Raw genomic sequence first — 8178 nt, 5'->3', positions numbered from 1 at the left:
CAGAAAACCCGACAGCCTCAACCGGCCACCAAGGCTGAGGGTGCTGCAAATGAGGCGAAATCCGATGTTTCTTTTGTGGAGGAGCAGCAGGGTGATTTGGTAGCAGGGAAAGAGAGATTTAATGATGGCTTTGTCACAAAGCAGTGCATCTTTTTCTGGTTTTTTAACGACTGTTTTACACTGCTGTCACTTGATTAAAGCCCTGCTCCTCACGTGGATTAGGTTCTGCTCACCTTTTCCTGCAGCCCATACTTGGATCCCTTATCCATTTAATCTGCATTGTGTGAGTGCAGGGCCATGCAAAGTACCTTTAACTCAAAGCACACTTTCTCTTCCCTTATCCAGACCCTCTCTTTCCTCCAAAAGCTCTTCAGCAGCCTGGGAGCTCCTGGGGAGAAAGGCTCTTTGATGAGGGGAAAGAAGACCCTGTCCTCACTGAAGCTCCCAGGCTCCTCTTAACTCTTTAACATTAAAAATGTTAATTAAAATATCAAAATCTGGCAATGTTCTCATGCAAAATCAGCATGGATTTGTCCCACTGTCTCTCACAGCATCAGTCCTAGGATTTCAGCCAGCTCTGGAGCTGACAGCTCTGGGGATTTTCAGTCAGGAGGAGGAAATGCTCCAGGTGAGGGATGGAGCAGCTGTGCCATGAGGAAAGGATGGCAGGATTGGGATTGATCAGCCTGGAGAGGAGAAGGTTTGGGCTGACCTCACTGAGACCTTCTGAAGGAGCTGCAGGAAAGTTGGAGAAAGACTTTGGGCAAGGGATGGAGGGACAGGGAATGGCTTCAAACTGCAAAAGAGTAGGATTAGGTGGGATATTGTGATGGAATTCTTCCTCGTGAGGTGGGGAGGGGCTGGGATGGAATTGCCAGAGCAGCTGTGGCTGTCCCTGGATCCCTGGCAGTGCCCAAGGCCAGGCTGGACACTGGGGCTGGGAGCACCTGGGGCAGTGGGAGGGGTCCCTGCCAGGGCAGGGGTGGCACTGGGGTGGGGTTTAAGGCCCCTTCCACTCCCTTCCCTTCCTCTGTGGATGCTTTCATGGATATATTTATAAAATCACAGATTTAGGGCAGTGCAAACACAACATTCCCCTCCCATGTTCACACACACAGAGTTTGCTCCCCAAATACATAAAACTGCCACCATCCATTTATGACTGTCAGGGCCCAGAGTGAAATAAAATCCTGAAATTTGGGAGATTTTGCCCTGGACCTGTCTGGGCTGGGGTTTCTCCTGTTTTCCTGCCCTGCACACAAGGATCTCTTGGTGTAGACAGCACTTGCTCCCCATGAATGGGGATCATTCAGAGCCCTCCATAAATGAAGCCTCTATGGCTGTTCTTGCGGGGAAAATATAAAGTTGCTCTGTGTCATTCTGCTGTTAATTAGCAAAGATAAATACATTTCAGGTGGATTTTTTCACCAGCAGAACTTGTGGCACACAAGCAGCATTAAAGCTTTGAAAAGAGGGCGAGAGGCAAAGGTGTGCTGGGAGCTCTGGGGCTGCATTGATGCCTCTGGAAAAGCAGTGTTTATTTTTAAAATATGAAACAGCATTTCTCCCCAGGCCCCTGAGAAGGAGAACACTGGAGTCAATATTTCAGGAGGAAAATATGCATTTCTAGCTCTTCCCCAGCCTGCCTGCAAGGTAAACACACGAACTGTGAATGGCTCGTGCTGGCCCCAGAGTGGCCCTGTTGCTGTTGTGGCCTTCACATGTCCTGGCACGGGGAGGCTTTGCCTCTCCTCCAACACCCTCAAATCCCTGGATCCTGACTACAAAAGTGATGCTCTAAAACACCAAATCCTCCCTTTCCTTCTACTGATGGAAAACCAGAAAATTTTGGTCCCACCTTGCTCCTGCTGAAGGCAAAAGGTTCAGAGCTGGGCATTCATGAGGTCACACCTCAAATTTTGGGGGCAGTTTTGGAAAAGAGGGACTTGGAGGGGCTGAAGCGTGTCCAGGGAAGGGAAGAGAGCTGGGAAGGGGCTGGAGCCCCAGGAGAGGCTGAGGGAGCTGAGAAGGGGCTGGAGAATTCCTGAGGGAGCTGGGAAGGGGCTCAGCCTGGAGAAAAGGAGGCTCAGGGGGGACCTTGTGGCTCTGCACAGCTCCTGACAGGAGGGGACAGCCGGGGGGTCGGGCTCTGCTCCAGGGAACAGGGACAGGAGGAGAGGGAACGGCCTCAGGCTGGGCCAGGGCAGGCTCAGGGTATTTGGGAACATTTTCTCAGGGAAGGGTTGTGAAGCATTGGCTCAGGTGGAATCAAGGAAGTGGTGCAGTCCCCATCCCTGGTACGTCCTAGGAGGGCTTGGAGGTGGCCCCTGGGGACATGCTCAGTGGTGGCCCTGGTGTGCTGGGGGACAGAAGGACTTGGTGATCCCAGAGGTCCTTTCCAGCCCAAGGAATTCTGTGATTCCAAGACTCCAACGTGAGCTCAGGAGCTGCAGTTTGTCCTCCCCAGCACAGGGAGGACAACTGGGAATTATCACCTGCACCAGGCAGGAGGGAGCTTTGGGTTTCCCTCACTTTGAAAGCTCTGCAAGATTCTGCAAATTCCTCATGGTTTCCTCGTGGTTCTTGTTGTCCTTCAGCTCCTCTGTTGTTTTCCAGACAAATTTCCTGAATTGGAAATCCCTGGTTTGCCAATTCCCAGTGACAGAATTCCACTCTGCTGGACCCCTTCACCTTTAAAGTGCCAAATCTGCCAGTCTTGGGGCAGGGAAAGTAAAGCCCAGCATAAGGATAAGTCCTGAAAGTACTAAAATAAAAACATTAAGGCAAAATTAAAGCTGGGAGAGGTGGCAACTCCTCATTTGTCATCACACAAATAACTCTGATGGAATAAACTATGTAAATGCAGATCTTCCTCCATCACAGCCCTTCCCAGGAATGCTGATCAGCTGGGAAGAGCCAGGAAAAACAGCACTGGATTTTCCATGGGACTGACAATTCTTGTTTAGAAGCAGCATTGCACTCATGCCATTAGTTTTGCTCAAATTTTAGTTCAAAACTGCATTTTAGCTTTGGGTTTCCCTATTTCCAATAGACACCCCCTGATTGCATTTAATATCTCGCTGTAAATTTCACCCTGCAGCGAGCCCAAGTGTTAAAATCAAAATGCTGCAGCAGTCCCTGAGGCAATGCCATGGAAATGACCCAGAAAAATTAGAAGGTTTTCTGGGGGGGAAAAAAAGGAAATCAGGGATTTCAAGATGTTCCCAAACTTCCAGTGGAGCTCCAGCAGAAGGCAGGATAAGGAAATCACCTGAGGTTGGGCTGGGAGAGGTTTTGAATGGATATTAAGAAAGATTTCATCATGGAAAGGGTGGTCAGGAATTGGCACAGGCTGCCCAGGGCAGTGGTGCAGTCAAATCCCTGGAACTGCTCAATAAAATCTGTGGATTGGTCACTTTAGGATGTGGTTTAGTGGTGACCATGGCTGGACATGAGGGTCTTAAAGGCTTTTTCCAACCTTAAAAATGCCATGAGTTAAATACTAGAATTTTTTTTTTCCTTCTTTTTTTTTTTCTTTTCTTTTTTTTTTTTTTTTTTTTTTTTTTTAATTTAGCCCTGGACCAGAAATTCTTCTCCAAAGGCATCTGGAGGGTGCCTGAGTCCCACAGATGAGGCAGAATGAAAAGGCTGGGAAGGGAGCAGCAGCCAAACTCTGAGTTGTTTGCTGCTGGTTTTTTTTTTCATCCCAAACAAACCCAGGAGTTGTAGTAAACACAGTTCTGCTGCCCTCCAGCCTCCAAAAAGCTCCAAGGTTTTACAAAATGCTCCCTAATTTCTGCCTATTTCTGGCTTCCTTTGATGTTCCAGGTGAGTGTTCCAAGCTGGATTCCCAACTCCACTTTTCACCTGTGGAGAAATGATGACAAAAGCTCCAATTCTTGTGGTTTACCCTCATAATGTTTCTATTTTGGTTTGAGGGATGGAGGGACCCCTCCCAACCTCCTGCATCCCCATTTCCCACCCTGGCAATGTGGAATTTTAGCAGTGGGGGCAGAGCAAATCATCCAACAAATGATGCAAAGGAAAGGCTGGGGAGTCAGGAGTGGCTTTGAAAATAACCCCTGCACCGAGTCAGGATCAAAGGAATTTCTGTTTATCCTTCCAGCTGCAAAGAGCTGGCAAATATCCCTGGGGCTGCTGCTGGAAATAGCAAATGCTGTTTATGGCTGGGCCTTGTTTGTGTGTTTTATGGGTCACACTTATTTCACAGGGATCATTTTTGTTTGTTCCCCGTGCCCACAGCTTTCCCCGGGACTGAGCTGCCTCCTGGGCACGGCTCCTGCCTCTCCTGCTGGCCACCTGCAGGGCTCTGCTCCTCCATCCACGCCTGGAGCTCTCCACCTGTGCCATTCCTCAGTTCTGGCCTGGACCAGGAGGCCCTGAGGTTGTTTCTGTGCTAGAAACAGCTCAGATGGCACCGGAACTTTGTGCAATTTTGGGTGTCACAATAGAAAAAAGGTCTAAAGGTTTTAGAGAGCAGCCAAGAAGGGACATGGAGATGGGGAAGGGTTTGGAGGAGCAGCTGAGGGCACTTAGAGTGTCTGGATGGAGCAAAGAGCTCAGGGACCTGCAGCTCCTGCCGAGGGGCAGCTCCTGGGACAGGGACAGCACCAGGACATGGCTGGAGCTGGGCCAGGGCAGGGCAGGCTGGAGCTCAGGGAAAGGTTCTTCCCCCAGAGGTGCTGGCACTGCCCAGGCTGCCCAGGGAATGGGCACGGCCCCGAGGCTGCCAGAGCCCCAGGGATGCCCAGGGTGGGGTTGTTGGGGGTCTGGGCAGGGCCAGGGTTGGATCCATGATCTCTGTAGATCCTTCCAGCCGAGGAAGTTCCACGATTTGATGATTCTATGAAAGAACAGCAGGATAAGATTTACCAGTTGCAAATGTGGTCATTGTGTGGGCACTTCCTTTTCTCCTAGGGGATTGACCCAAAACACCGGATGGATCAAGGCAAGGCACACAAAAGCCCCAGGAATCAGAGAATCCCAGAATCCTGGGGTAGTTTGGGCTGGAAGGGATCTTAAAGCCCATCCAGAGTCGTCACCTGGCATGGGTAGGGTCACGTTCCACTCTCCCAGGTTGCTCCAAGCCCATCCAAAATCGCTGTAAAATACTTCCATTGGCAGGAAGGTTCCACAAAATCCCCTTTTCCACTGGAGCTTTTGTTGGGTGGAATAAGCCACAGGCAGCCAGGGAATTTAATTTGGTCATCCCTGGAGATGACCAAACTCTAGATGTTGTTGGCTCAGTCAAGACCATCTAATTTATCTGTGCTGCCAGTGCTGAGATCCTCAGCTCAATCTTCCCCTCCACCAGAGAACTGCTGCTCATTTCTCCTCTGCCATGACCAAAATCCAACTTGGTGCAGTGCTGAGATCTTTGCATGAGCTGGGTCTCAGCCTGGGCTGGGGACACATCCATAAATCAGTTTGGAGAAACCAAAGCAGAATAACAGGGGTATTTAAAAGTGTCGTTTCTCAGTCTCAAGCCCAGCCCTGGTGGGGCTTGGGAGCAGCCTGGGCCAGGCTGGGCTCAGTTTGTGTTGGCTGAGCCCTGTGGCATTTCAGAAACCCAAGCCCATGTCCTGTCTCGAGCTCAGCCCTGGCCTGGCTGGGAACTCACAATAAATCCATGCATTTCGTCAGGTTTGGGGGCTTGGAGGCTCTCACGGGAGCAGGAATGCTGGAAGGCTGAGCTCTGGAGAGAAAGCTTGGCCCTGGGCAGGAGATGGGCTGGCTTGGTTAGAGCCAGGCTCAGTGAGACCAGGTGTGCACCCACACTGAAACTACCCCCAGCTCTGCCAGACACGTCCTGACCATATTTTAGCTACTGCAGCTCTATTATCAAAGCCAGTTAAAGCAAGAGGCCCATGGGCTGATTCACCCTGCTGCAGCCACTCACCAGCCAGGAGCATTCCCCATTATGAACAGGAATTTAATTAGAGGGAGGATCTGAACCACTGAAAGAGGTGGAGGAGAGGTTTTAACAGGATTTATTAGGGTCACATTGAGGAGCCCTCCTCTGGTTTGGAAACCAAGAGAATTGCCAACATTTTACGTTTGGGCAGCCCCAGTTAATGGGGTTTTGGCGGGAGGAGCCTGGTTGGATGTCCCAGAGCTGTCCCACACCATCCCAGGCTCTGATTATCGCTGGCTGGGGTCTGTGTACAAATCCCAAATGGGATGGGACTGCTGTGGAACGCGTCTCGAGCTGTTTATTTTTTAGCATCAGTCTCATTACAGGGTTATGACAATGGGAAGATGCCAGCAGCTCACATCCCAGGCAACAGACCAAGAACTTAATGTTGCAACTTACTTTAAAAGCTTTTTGATCAATCACACAGAGCAAAAGCATTTTGACAGCAGTTTTATCCAACCACTATAACCACATGTACCTTTGGTTAAAACAATGCTTGCTTATTTTGAATACAATACCTGCTTGTAAACCTTAAGGTACAATGCACAGAGCTCCATTATTAAGCTTAAAAATTCCTAATATCTTGCTAGATATACTGTTCTGCAACTTAGGGAGTTATTCTGCCCAAGCGTTAATATACAGACCATTGTCCTATTTGTCCTTTCTTTCTACTTCTTGTATAATTTTTCTGCTGACAAATGCTATGGCTCCTGCTTAGCTCGATTCATGATCCTGCTGTCTCTGAGGCCTGCCTTTTGCAACGTGTCCAAAACCCTCTGATTTTAAGGAATCCTACAATTCCCCCTCTCAGTTCAACTAAAAAGAATGCTTGTATTAAGCATAGTTATATTACAATACAGCAATTTTAATGTTGTGAAGGTCTAGTCAATTTAAAGCACATAAGTCATATTTCATACCAATTATAAGTCATTGTTTAAAAAAGTCTCGTTGGTTTTAAGGTCTTAATTTAAAACCTTCTTCTATCTCTATACCTTCATCTACTATCTCAGTAAGATTTTGTGAACTCTCTGTGAATTTATTTCTGTCTCTAAAACTTACCTTTTACAACATACCCAAAATCCTTTAATTTTAAAAATCCCACACTGATGAGGAATATTTAGGGCAGGCTGTGCTTTTCCAAAGGGAATCTCCACCCTGGCAGCCCATCCCAAGGCCCCCTCCAGGCCTGGCTTGGAGCAGCCAAGGAGGGAAATAAGAACAGCTCCAGCACCCAGCCTGGTCCTTGGCTGAGACCCAGAGATGTGTGGAGGTCTCAGTAATCAATCAATAATCCAAAGATCACATTTAATCTCTCCACAAAATAAAGCAGGAGACTGGGCTGGGCCTTGTTGCAACAATCAGGCTCTCCTGCAAAGTTTTCTGGTTGAATTTTGAGTTGCTCTCTTGCTCTTTGGGTGCAGTTAAACAATTGGCAGACATAGGGGCAGAAAACTGATTTTCTGCTAGGAGGATTGGACTGGTTTGAGCTTTTGGGGGTGATGTCTGAGCATGTTTTAAAGCACTGGAGCCACTCAGATGTCATTTGGGGCACCCTTCCAGACTCCAGGTCTGCTGAGGAGTCTCCTGGTGCCCAGAACAAGGTGATGGAGCACAGAAAAACAGAATTATCCCCCCTTAATGGGAAAATCAGCTGGAAAATATCCAACCAACATCATCCTCTTCATCCCCATTACAGAAATGCACATCAAGTGCAGAGAGCAGGGGCAGCAGCACATTTCTTACTCATCCTCTGCAAGCATTCCACTGAAGTTTGCTGTTAAATATTCCATCGAGGCCTGGTTTGGGGTGGTTCAGAGTGGAGCAGCCCCCGGGCTGTGACCCGAGCTCTGGATGAGGCTGGAATGGAGACTTTATTTAAGACTGAGAAAACCCTACTTTTTTCCCACTGGGATGTTTGAAAAGAGCAGGAAATTATCCCGGAGGGGGAGCAGGTGTGTAATTCCAGGGACATCAGCAGCACCATCAGTGACATCTGCAGGGCCTGAGCTGAGCAGAGTCACTGGTGAACAGGCCACAGATCTTGTCCCTGCTGATAAGACAGAGAGGCAGGTTTTGAGAGGAAATTGAAACAGAAAGATCAGCTTTTCCTTTGCCAGCAGCACAAGCATGAGAAAGATCAGGCCAAGGTCAAAGCACCATTTTTTGCTCACTAATATTTTTTAGAAATCAAATTATTTCTTCCTTCATTAGCAATCAGTCACCCTCAGAAACCAGACTCACAG

The sequence above is a fragment of the Taeniopygia guttata genome, chromosome 23, assembly GCF_048771995.1.
Source record: "Taeniopygia guttata chromosome 23, bTaeGut7.mat, whole genome shotgun sequence".
Lineage (NCBI taxonomy): Eukaryota > Metazoa > Chordata > Aves > Passeriformes > Estrildidae > Taeniopygia > Taeniopygia guttata.
This window is presented reverse-complemented; position numbering follows the sequence as displayed.